This window comes from Castor canadensis, chromosome 4 (genome assembly GCF_047511655.1).
Source record: "Castor canadensis chromosome 4, mCasCan1.hap1v2, whole genome shotgun sequence".
In the NCBI taxonomy this organism is placed as follows: Eukaryota; Metazoa; Chordata; class Mammalia; order Rodentia; family Castoridae; genus Castor; species Castor canadensis.
This window is the reverse complement of record NC_133389.1, coordinates 78,150,814-78,163,797: the sequence shown is the minus strand read 5'-3', so window position 1 is coordinate 78,163,797 and position 12,984 is coordinate 78,150,814. Positions and strand designations below refer to the sequence as shown.

Genomic DNA, 12,984 nt, shown 5'->3' with positions numbered 1-12,984 from the left:
AGTATTTAATCTTCATAATAACCACAAAATATACTGCATAAAATATGTAAAAAGGGAAATGAAGTAGTGAATCAATAAGTGTCACTACAAAAGTCAACTAAACAAGTAAACACACAAGGAACCAAAAAATTTAAAATACAGAAAGCAGATACCAAAATGGTAGAAGTTAGTTCTTCCTTGTCAAAATTGTCTTAAATGTAAGTTATTCAACTAAAGTATTAAATAAAAACATCAGGTATTGTTAGAGTGGATTAAAGAAATCATTACCCAACTGTTCATTATCTTAAGATTTCTTTTGAGGTAAAAATAGCAATGAGTCAAGGGTGGAAGAATGAATAAAAATACTGCATTCAATACTAACCTGGCAGGGGAGATAACCATGATCACGAAGATGGTTTTCCCAGGGTAAAGCTTATCCCCTGCACTCTTGATGTGTTGACCCCTGCAATTTCCCCAAATGCGGGAAACTCGACTGCATAATTTGTGGTAGTGGGGAACTTCATTCACGCTCTTCCCTGGGGGAAAAACATTGCATTCAAACTAACCTTTAGGGAAAAATAGTGTATAAGCAAAGTACATTATTAAAAGAATCCATTCAGAAAACATAGATAGATTATAGATGATAATAGATAGTTACATAGATAGATGGCAGAACAAACATTGATAAGCATAATGGACAGTTGTACAATGATACTGGGATGGTTCAGTATACCATTTTTAATAATGGGTAGAACAGTCAAAATTTTCAATAAATATATAGTCCTTGAACAATAGTATTCCAAGTATACTTAAGAGATATTTACAGACATACCACCAACAGCATCAGAACACCCAGCACCAGCACTATGCATAGAAGACTTCGCAGAATAGACAATATCCTAGAACACAAAACAATTTCCTCTAAATTTTTAAGAAATTGTACAAAGTAACTTTTCAGGAAATGAAATGAAGTTAGAAATTAATAAAATGAAGAAATTAAATAAATACATAAATTCTCAAATATGTGTGACTTAGTACACTCAAATCACTGGGCAACAGAAAAAAATCACAAGTGATATTAGAAAGTTTTTGCAAAATATTCAAGTGAAGATAAAAAGTAAAGACATTATTAAATAGAAACAAACTGCATATCTAAAAACAAGCTATGAGTTCACTAAATTATAATATGTTTTTGAGATATGTAATGATATTAAAATGATTATTTAGTTTTAAATTGTAAGAAATGAGTGGGAATTTAATGAGAAATTTTACTTGGTGTTTGGCATTTCCTTGGTTACTATGGATGCCTGCTTCTTCTGGATGTCAAAGTCATAAAACATAAAGTATCGGTTCAACACCAAACCTAGATAAGATTTAAGGATACAAAGATAGAAAGCCAAACATAAAGATTTCAGAAAAAGGAGAGTCAGAGCAAGTGAGAAGTAATACTCAGCGGTGGTAACTGAAAAGGATCTCCAGAACTGTAGAAAATAGTTACATTGAAATGGAATTCACTGATAGCCATTTTCAAAAGTGTTGCTCTCAAATGACCCTTGCATTTGCATGGGACTAGTTTTGACCTTTTCCAATTAATGTTCCTCTATGAAATTGGTCAGTTTTGATATAAAGCCTAGAATAGCTGTCTGCTTATCTGTTCACATCACTTGCTTGTGGTTTAAAGAGAAAGAAATGAGAATGGCTGAAAGACTTCCAGAAAGTGCTTTTGGGGTAATGGCTGTGTTTTATACACTGTTTTCTGCTAATGTTGAGGTGGGTATGGTTGTTGTTATTGTTTGTTCTGACACACAATAGCTATATTAACCATCCAAGCTGGTGACTGGATGGTAGAAGCAAGCCAAGTGAGGGTTTTTCATTTTAGTGACTGAATTAGTTTTGTCTAATTTCAATGGATGTAAGACATAGTCTTTGACAGAAGTTACCAACTATAGATATTGTACTTGTTCCATTTGAGCAGTATTGTATAGGCTGGTGCCCTTCAAAGCTTGTGGGTAAGTCTTATACGAGATTTATGATACTAGACCATCTGGATCTTAGCAACTCTCACTCCCCTTTCTCTCAGGTCCCACCATTAAACAACTTCTTTTACTCCTATACTAAAGTCAACTTGCTCTGCCCCAGCGCCAGGGCATTCTTCCTGTTTCTGAAACATGCACCATTTCTCTCATTCACTCTTGGTATTCCCTGACACTTTGGCATGGGGTAGCCCTTCTCTGACTTTATAATTCATTCCTTTTCATTGTTTGAGTTCCCAGGTCAAATGTGCGTTCATCAGTGAAATAATCCTGACACCTATAGATGAGAGAACCACTCAGAACTTACCCATCTCGAGTTTACTGCTTATTCATCATCTTTAATTTTAGTAGTTATTACCATATGAAATTACTTTATTTGTTCTGCATTTATCTATTTCACTAACTTGACTTCTTTCCTCTGTACTCTAACTTCCATTTGAGAAATGACCTTATTCCCTTGTATCTTTTGCTCTTATAAATAGTGCTAGGGATTTAATAAATGACCAGTTTTAATTTGTTCATTGAGAGAGGATCTTAAAGATTTTTATAGCAATTTACTTTCCTATATGCACCCAATGTCAATGCACCCAATTTCATCAAACATACTTTGAAAGACCTAAAAGCATATATTAACTCCAACACAGGGGTTGTGGGAGACTTTAACACCCCATTATCATCAATAGATAGGTCATCCAAACAAAAAATCAATAAAGAAATCCAAGATCTGAAATATACAATAGATCAAATGGACCTACTTGATGTCTACAGAACATTTCATCCAACTTCTACACAACATACATTCTTCTCAGCAGCCCATGGAACCTTCTCCAAAATAGATCATATCCTAGGGCACAAAGCAAGCCTCAGCAAATATAAGAAAATAGAAATTATACCATGCATACTATCTGCTCACAATGCAGTAAAACTAGAACTCAAGAACAAAAGTAAAGACAAAAAGCATGCAAACAGCTGGAAACTGAATAACTCATTACTAAATGAACAATGGATCATTGATGAAATAAAAAAGGAAATTAAAAAGTTCCTGGAGGTCAATGAAAATGAAAACACAACATACCGAAACCTATGGGACACAGCAAAGGCAGTCCTGAGAGGAAAGTTTATAGCCATGAGTGCATATATTAAAAAGACTGAAAGATCCCAAATCAATGACCTAATGATATATCTCAAACTCCTAGAAAAACAAGAACAAGCAAATCCCAAAACAAATAGAAGGAGAGAAATAATAAATATAAGAGCTGAAATCAACGAAATAGAAACCAAAAAAACCATACAAAGAATTAATGAAACAAAAAGTTGGTTCTTTGAAAAAATAAACAAGATCAACAGACCCCTGGCAAACCTGACTAAAATGAGGAGAGAAAAAACCCAAATTAGTAGAATCAGGAATGCAAAAGGGGAGATAACAACAAACATCATGGAAGTCCAGGAAATCATCAGAGACTACTTTGAGAACTTATATTCAAATGAATTTGAAATCTTAAAGAAATGGACAGATTTCTAGATACATACTATCATCCAAAACTGAGCCAAGAGGAAATTAATCACCTGAATAGATCTATAACACAAAATGAAATTGAAGCAGCAATCAAGAGTCTCCCCAAAAAGAAAACTCCAGGACCTAATGGATTCTCTGCTGAATTCTATCAGACCTTTAAAGAAGAACTGATACCAACCCTCCTTAAACTGTTCCATGAAATAGAAAGGGAAGGAAAACGGCCTAGCACATTTTATGAAGCCAGTATTACACTTATCCCAAAACCAGGCAAAGGCACCTCCAAAAAGGAGAACTATAAGCCAATCTCCTTAATGAACATAGATGCAAAAATCCTCAACAAAATAATTGCAAACTGAATTCAACAACACATCAAAAAGATTATTCACCACGACCAAGTAGGCTTCATCCCAGGAATGCAGGGGTAGTTCAACATACGAAAATCAATAAATGTAATAAACCACATTAACAGAAGCAAAGACAAAAACCACTTGATCATCTCAACAGATACAGAAAAAGCCTTGGATAAGATCCAACATCATTTCATGATAAAAGCTCTAAGAAAACTAGGCATAGAAGGAAAGTACCTCAACATTATAAAAGTTATATATGAAAAACCTATAGCCAGCATTATACGTAATGGAGAAAAACTGAAACCATTCCCTCTAAAATCAGGAACTAGCCAAGAATGCCCACTATCTCCACTCCTAGTCAACATAGTACTGGAATTCCTAGCCAGAGCAATTAGGCAAGAAGAAGGAGTAAAAGGAATACAAATAGGTAAAGAAACTGTCAAAATATCCCTATTTGCAGAGGACATGATCCTATACCTTAAAGACCCAAAAAACTCTACTCAGAAGCTCCTAGACACCATCAATAGTTACAGCAAGGTAGCAAGGATATAAAATCAACATAGAAAAATCATTAGCATTTCTATAAACTAATAATGAACAAACTGAAAAAGAATGTATGAAAACAATTCCATTACAATAGCCTCAAAAAAAATCAAATACTTAGGTGTAAATCTAAAAAAGGAAGTGAATGACCTCTACAAGGAAAAGTATAAACTTCTGAAGAAAGAGATTGAGGAAGACTGGAGAAAGTGGAGAGATCTCCCATGCTCATGGATTGGTAGAATTAACATAGTAAAAATGTCTATACTCTCAAAAGTAATCTACATGTTTAATGCAATTCCAATGATATTCATTAAAGAGACTGAAAAATCTACTGTTAAATTTATATGGAAACACAAGAGGTCATGAATAGCCAAGGCAATACTCAGTCAAAAGAACAATGCTGGAGATATCATGATACCTGACTTCAAACTATATTACAAAGCAATAACAATAAAAACAGCATGGTACTGGCACAAAAACAGACATGAAGACCAGTGGAACAGAATTGTGGACCCAGATATGAAGCCAGACAACTAGAACCAACTTGTCTTTGACAAAGGAGCCAAAAATATACAATGGAGAAAAAGCAGCCTCTTCAACAAAAACTGCTGGGAAAACTGGTTAGCAGTCTGCAAAAAACTGAAACTAGATCCATGTATATCACCCTATACCAAGATTAACTCAAAATGGATCAAGGATCTTAATATCAGACCACAAATTCTAAAGTTGATACAGGAAAGAGTAGGAAATACACTGGAGTTAGTAGGTATAGGTAAGAACTTTCTCAATGGAACCCCAGCACACAGCAACTAAGAGATAGCATAGATAAATGGGACTTCATAAAACTAAAAAGCTTCTGCTCATCCAAAGAAATGGCCTCTAAACCGAAGAGAAAACCCACAGAGTGGGAGAAAATATTTGCCAGCTACACATCAGACAAAGGACTGATAACCAGAATATATAGGGAACTTAAAAAACTAAATTCTCCAAAAACTAATGAACCAATAAAGAAATGGGCAAGTGAACTAAACAGAACTTTCTCAAAAGAAAGTTCAAATGGCCAAAAAGCACATGAAAAAATGTTCACCATCTCTAGCAATAAAGGAAATGCAAGTTAAAACCACACTAAGATTCCACCTCACCCCTGTTAGAATAGCCATCATTAGCAACACCACCACCAACAGGTGTTGGCGAGGATGCGGGGAAAAAGGAACCCTCTTATACTGCTGGTAGGAATATGAACTAGTACAACCACTCTGGAAAAAAATTTGGAGGCTACTTAAAAAGCTAAACATTGATTTACCATTTGATCCAGCAATACCACTCTTGTGGATATACCCAAAAGACTGTGACACAGCTTACTCCAGAGGCACCCGCACACCCATGTTTATTGTAGCACTATTCACAATAGCCAAGTTATGGAAACAGCCAAGATGCCCCACTACTGGCTAATGGATGAAAAAAATGTGGTATCTATACACAATGGAATTTTATGCAGCCATGAAGAAGAACGAAATGTTATCATTCACTGGTAAATGGATGGAATTGGAGAACGTCGTTCTGAGTGAGGTTAGCCTGGCCCAAAAGACCAAAAATCATATGTTCTCCCTCATATGTGGACATTTATCAAGGGCAAACACAACAGGAGGATTGAACTTTGATCACAAGATTAAAGCGAGAGCACACAAGGGAGATATGAGGATAGGTAAGACACCTAAAAAATTAGCTAGCATTTGTTGCCCTTAATGCAGAGAAACTAAAGCAGATACCTTAAAAGCAACTGAGGTCAATAGGAGAAGGGGACCAGGAACTAGAGAAAAGGTTAGATCAAAAAGAATTAACCTAGAAGGTAACAAACACGCACAGGAAATTAATGTGAGTCAATTCCCTGTATAGCTATCCATATCTCAACTAGCAAAAACCCTTGTTCCTTCTTATTATTGCTTATACTCTTACTCTCTTCAACAAAATTAGAGATAAGGGCAAAATAGTTTCTGTTGGGTATCGAGGGGGTGGGGGGGAGAGGGATGGGATGGAGTGGGTGGTAAGGGAGGGGGTGGGAGCAGGGGGGAGAAATGACCCAAGCCTTGTATGCACATATGAATAACAAAAAAAAAAGAAAAAATGGATTAAAAAAAAGATTTTTATAGCAATTTACTTTTATGTGTTTGTTTTTCTTTAATAGACAAAGAAATTGTATCTTATGGGCATTTGTTTTCCTCAGTTTTCTTGATGATTTCCAAATTTCTTTCTGACTCTAATCTCCTTTTCAGGGATTAGGCTCAAACCGCATGATCCACTGCCAACTTTATTAGAATACAACATGCAATCAGTAAATCTCTATGACTTTCTTGCATTTGTAGTGAAGCTGTAGGGTTTATCATTATGCATTAGCTTACACTCCCCATTTGTATATGTTTTGGTGCAAGCAAACCATAACTATATACCTGTAGTACATATTCCATAACAGAGGCTCCTATGACTTCTTTAAGGAAAAATTCATAAAAGCCATGCACCTCTGTGGCATGTAAAGCCATCCTTGAATGTTTCTCAACCTCAATTTCTAGTGCCTTCTTTCTCTGCCTGCCTTATATGGTGTGTCCAGTGTATTGTACATGGCTCTCATTGAAACTAGGCCAAAGACCCTGAAACAATCTGAACCCTCCTATCCTATTTGATGACAACGTTCTCTGTGTTTAAGGTTGATCCAGTTGAAGTATAATAAACTCTTGAGAATTTTTTCTTATTGCTCATTTAGAATTAGCCACACACTCTTTCTTCACTATTAAAAGTATCTTTGAAAAAATAACTATATGATCATAGATGGAAAATTCATTTCATAAACAGGTCAAGTTACAATCCCTCTGTTTCTAGACTAAGGACTCCCAAGGCCAGAGCACCTCAGTACTTCTCAATTCTTACTCATTATGTTAAACACCATGACATATTAATTACCTCCTTTATAGTCATCCTCATTTTATCTTGTCTACCTTAAAATTTCTCTTCTAGAATATTCAAAGTTATTTGGGGGAAAAGACAATATTTCTCATTCTATTTTCATCTTGGTATTTGATATACATGTATAAATAGTGTTTCATACAACACTGTTTATCCTTCCTCATCTAATTGTTATAATTCCAGTCTTTGGAAATTCCTACATTGTATAGTTCTTCTTTCCTTTAATTGGCTGGTTTGTGGCTATCTTAACATAATAGGCTGCCATTAGAGTGATGTTTGGATTAGACATTCCAGGTGAGTCATAAGAATGCCTGTTTCAATGTTGGCCTTTTGAACCAGAGCATTTACTGAGGTTGCTGATCTTCATGCTAGAGAGCCAATGTGGTGATGAGGAGAGTCCCAGCTAAGTCCACCCTTCCAATTGCCATCACCAAAGCAATGCACTTATGGGGAAGTACTATTCCAGTTGAATAGTACTTACTTTGTTCAGTTAAACCTTCCATCTAGCTCTACTCAAATTACTGACCCAAGAATCATGAACTATAATAAAACTAGTAAACTGACTTTTTATAGGCATTAAGATTGTTTGGTAGTTGGTTTGAATCAATTACCCAGAACAATATCTATGTTATGATGGACAAAATATGTGCTCAAATATTGAGTAGCTTTCTAAGCTTATCCATTCAACTAGGAGTCAGAGACTTGAAGTCTTAGGTTCCCAGTTCTGTGCACTGTGTACACCTTGGTCCATCCATAGTAAATATCTATTTCAAGTCGTCTAAATTATGTAATTGTCAAAATAGAAAAGTATTTTAGTCAAAAATTTGGTGTAGACAAATAGATAGGCCCAGTTAAATTTCAATACCAGGTAAATATTTTTGGAATAAGTATGTCCCATATTAGATAATTGTTTTTATTAAAGTGTTATTTATGTGATTTAAACTCAAGTGTGTGACTTTCATTTTATATGATGCACCTACACATAGAGGAGATATTTAGTGTATGACTTGGAAGTATTTCTTGAGCTCTGAAATTCAGTGACCTAATCTTTAAATGAGGACAGCCTAGGGAAGTTGAGAAAATGAAGTGATGTAGTGTTTGTAAGAATTCCTGTCTCTGTGTGTGCTATACCTCCGATGCTCAGCAGATGTTCAACTTTGAAAACTCTCATTCCAATTCTGCATCCTGACCTGTTACCTATATGTTAAAGCCTCAAAAATCTGTTTTAACTTCTCTTTTAATTCCATGACTAATTTATTTCATTTTACTGAGTGCTTCTTATTATCTATTCTGTGTCTGGAGGAAATACGTATCTAAGATACATACATTTCCATGGATAATATTATATATTATGATGTATAGTATATACATATTCAGTTATATACATATCTAATTTTATAGATGCCACTTCAAAACTACTTAATTCATATCTTTTGACCTAGTTTCTGCCATTATCTACACTTTGATAAGAGAAAGCAGAGGCTCATGGAGACTTAGCTACTTGATATGACTGCACAGGTAGAAAGCAAGAAAACAATCAAGATGTCAGCCTTTGCAATCTCTACAGTACCCAGATAGATAATCTTCACACTGTTACCTACTATGAGGAAAAATCACCCTTTTTTCCAAAGAACTCCAGGTATACAACTTTCAAATTCCTGATACCAAGAGATGTTTTTCAATTGTATTCTTTTCTCTGAAACATAGGTGAAAAGTCAGATTCATAAATTTCACTTTAAATAATTTGTTTCATATAGATAAAAAAGGATGAAACATTTAGTGCTATTTTTCAATAAGAAAACTATCTACTTCAACCAAATATGATTCTTGACCACATAGACTTTTGGACAATAAAACTATTTTTAGGGCAATAAGCCAGGCCCTTCATTGCTCACTTAGAATGACAACTAGCACATCTCACTTAATTGTGGGCTTTTGAAGATCCACCTATAGACATTTAATAAACAACCAATAAGAGATATATAGTTCAATTCAACAATACATAAAGTCAGAGATTTAGACTTTGCAGAAACTGGAAATGATTTGTAGCTTAAGCAATGATAACACAGATAATAAAAATGAAATCCACAGAAGATGAGTGATCCAAGGTCACGTAGCTTATTGTGTCAAAGCAAACCAACATGAGTATGTGTTGATAGTTGCTGCATGCTTAGCCCATTGTTGAGGAACACAGGTTTACTCAGATCCTTTTGCTTTATTTTTATTTATGTATTTATTATTTCGATCCTGGGGCTTGAACTCAGGGCCTATAGCTTGAACCACTTCACCAGCCCACTTTTGAGGTGGGGTTTTTTGAGACAGGATCTTGTGATTTGCCGATTATGACTTCGAACCATGATCCTTCTGAACTCTGTCTCCTGAGTATTAAGAATATAACATGAGCCACCGGTGCCTGGCTACTCAGACCCTTTTAAAAAGCTTACAATCATTTACTGAGTTAGTCAGACCATACATGGAGTATTTTTACATCTCTATTTTAATGTTATGAATATTTCATATTGTATTTCATATGAATTTGATAGGCTCAAAAATTTATTTTATAATCTCATTTTCATATTTAGTTGCTATACTATGTTGCTTTGGTTTGATTTTTTTGAGACACAATCTCACTATGTAACTCAGGTTGGCCTGGAGCTCAGTTCTTCCATGTCAGTTTCTTGAACGCTGAGGTCACATGTGGACACCATGCTGCCACACCAGCTTACATTTAGTTTTTCTACTACAAACACATATTTCTTTGCCTTTTTTTCCCAAAATCTTTTAGGTACACAACATAGGAAATTCCTTTTAAACAAAACAGTGACTTCAAACTGGGGATTAAACCAATGTGTTTTGTTTGTTTTATAGCTTAAAGGCTAAAGTTACCTACCTGTTGAGCATTTTCAGAAAGCAATTGTGCTCTCAGAACATTTCCTTATAAATTTTTCCTGTTTCTGGTGATTGTAGTGCCTCCAAGTCTGATCCTTACAAGTGCAATTAGAAGCAAGGAAAAAAGGAGAGGCAGGGAAGAGAGGTGTGGGAACAGTAAAGAAATTTTCACTCCATGATATGTCAGTTGTTTGCCTCCTTCATGTATGTTTGTTGAGTTGCATTTGCCAGATTTGACATTTGCCTCACCCTACTGTCTTCTTCTTAAGCATGGTGTATGAAAATAGAGAGTTCTCATTGGAAAGACAGTACCATATGATACTGCACTGGGGCACCAGTATGTTCACATTGCTATAGATGAAGCTCATCATGTGGATTTTTTCAAAGAGCAAAGAAATGAGCCTTCTGGTTCTCCTTCCTCTAAAAACTGGGCCTCTTATAAAACCTTTGGAGCAGTGTAGGCTTCTGACTCATATGCTCCTTCTGGGACCTTTGAAATCTTAGTCTGATGCAGTACAAAACAAAACATGTATCATTTATTGATTGCCTTTATGATGGTTCCCACAGTTTGTATTACTTCATTAACAACATCTCTATCAATAAAGGAAATGCAAATTAAAACCACACTAAGATTCCACCTCACCCCTGTTAGAATAGCCATCATTAGCAACACCACCACCAACAGGTGTTGGCAAGGATGCGGAAAAACACAGGTTACTCCAGAGGCACCTGCACACCCATGTTTATTGCACCACTATTCACGATAGCCAAGTTATGGAAACAGCCAAGATGCCCGCCCCACTACTGATGAATGGATCAAGAAAATGTGGTATTTATACACAATGGAATTTTATGCAGCCATGAAGAAGAACGAAATGTTATCATTCTCAGGTAAATGGATGGAATTGGAGAACATCATTCTGAGTGAGGTTAGCCTGGCCCAAAAGACCAAAAATTGTATATTCTCCCTCATATGTGGACATTTATCAAGGGCAAACACAACAAGAGGATTGAACTTTGATCACAAGATTAAAGCGAGAGCACACAAGGGAGATATGAGGATAGGTAAGACACCTAAAAAATTAGCTAGCATTTGTTGCCCTTAACACACAGAAACTAAAGTAGATACCTTAAAAGCAACTGAGGCCAATAGGAGAAGGGGACCAGGAACTAGAGAAAAGGTTAGATCAAAAAGAATTAACCTAGAAGGTAACACACACGCACAGGAAATCAATGTGAGTCAATACCCTGTATAGCTATCCTTATCTCAACCAGCAAAAACCCTTGGTCCTTCCTATTATTGCTTATACTCTCTCTTCAACAAAATTAGAGATAAGGGCAAAATAGTTTCTGCCAGGTATCAAGGGGTTTGGGGGGAGAGGGAGGGGGTGGGGGTAAGAGAGGGAGTGAGAGGAGGAGGGAGAAATGACCCAACCCTTGCATGCACATATGAATAAAAAAATTTTAAAAAAACCCTCCGCAATGTCCCTTAGACAGAGGAACACCTGATCACCTTACATGAAGTGATGGACATGGAACCGTAGCCATAAGTCATCTAGGTAGTGAATTGCAGAGTTAGTAATCTAATCCAGTTTTGTCATATCACAAGACTGCTATAGACAAGGAAGAAATGTTATATCTCTGGGTCTATGACCACATAGATACCACAGTTAGGGGATTTGGAGCACTTTGTCTTAAACTAGAGTCCTCTGCAATTTAAATCTGGATTGCAGAGGAAGGGTGATCAGTTCAAGTCATAATAGAAGGAGGAACATTCAGTCAAAGAGGAACATACATCGTCATTGAAACAAAGAATCCATGATTAATACCAGGGAGTGTGAACTTGGAAAATCATCAATTTTAAAGAAACCTTCAGGAAAAAGACTGTCAGTTTTACACACTGGAAATTCTATGCACTGGTAGTTCCTGAAGGGCTTAAAAACTCAGGGGCAATCAGAAGAGCATTTGTTATACTGTAATAAAACTCCATCCTAACAATGTCAACACATAAATGACAATATTTGTGGACAAAGTTATCCTATTGGCCAAACATGTACTAATTTGAGGAACTTAACATGATGTATTACAATCAGAAGATAAATTACATTTTACTTGCAAACTTTGATCAATGTAATCCCACAGTCCATTATAATAGGCATTTGACATGAATTAATACAATTTTGGCACTTGAATGTTTGCTATCTTAAAAAGGAGTCCTTTTTAGCATGGATAAGTGAATTTCTGGAATAATTCTCTATATTTGGTCATATCTATTTCCTTATTACCTTTTCCTATGGTTTCAAGGTTTTTTTCGCAGAAGCCAAAGTAATATCTACAGTTTATTGTTTTAGTACTTCCAACCTATTTTTTACAAATATATAACTATCAAGTTCCCTGGATCTTAACTTGAGAAATAATAAATAAAAAGACTACAACACATCCACGAATCTGCATTTAATGACTACCATAAGTGATCCTAAGGCCAAGCCGGATTGAGAATTTAATAGTTGTCCTTTTTCTGTTCCCTGATCATTCCCTGTAAGAAAACACACACATTTTTGTTTGATTTTCTCTTGACCCTGAGCCAAGAGAGATTATTCCTATGGCCATGCTGATGACATAAATTACCAACTGAAAATTGTTTGCTTTTATAAATAAGGGCAGAGTTGTTTATGCTTATTTCTTCCATATTCTGTAGTGAATGTTAAAATAAACA

General features: G+C 35.6%; 1 non-coding gene across 1 annotated transcript; it reads left to right on the top strand.

Annotated features, from left to right (window-relative positions):
- The first annotated feature begins 353 nt into the window (after positions 1-353).
- Positions 354-518, top strand: LOC141422740 (U1 spliceosomal RNA). The gene has a single exon (XR_012447487.1). It is a non-coding gene; the product is annotated as a U1 spliceosomal RNA (small nuclear RNA).
- Positions 519-12,984: the final 12,466 nt, after the last annotated feature.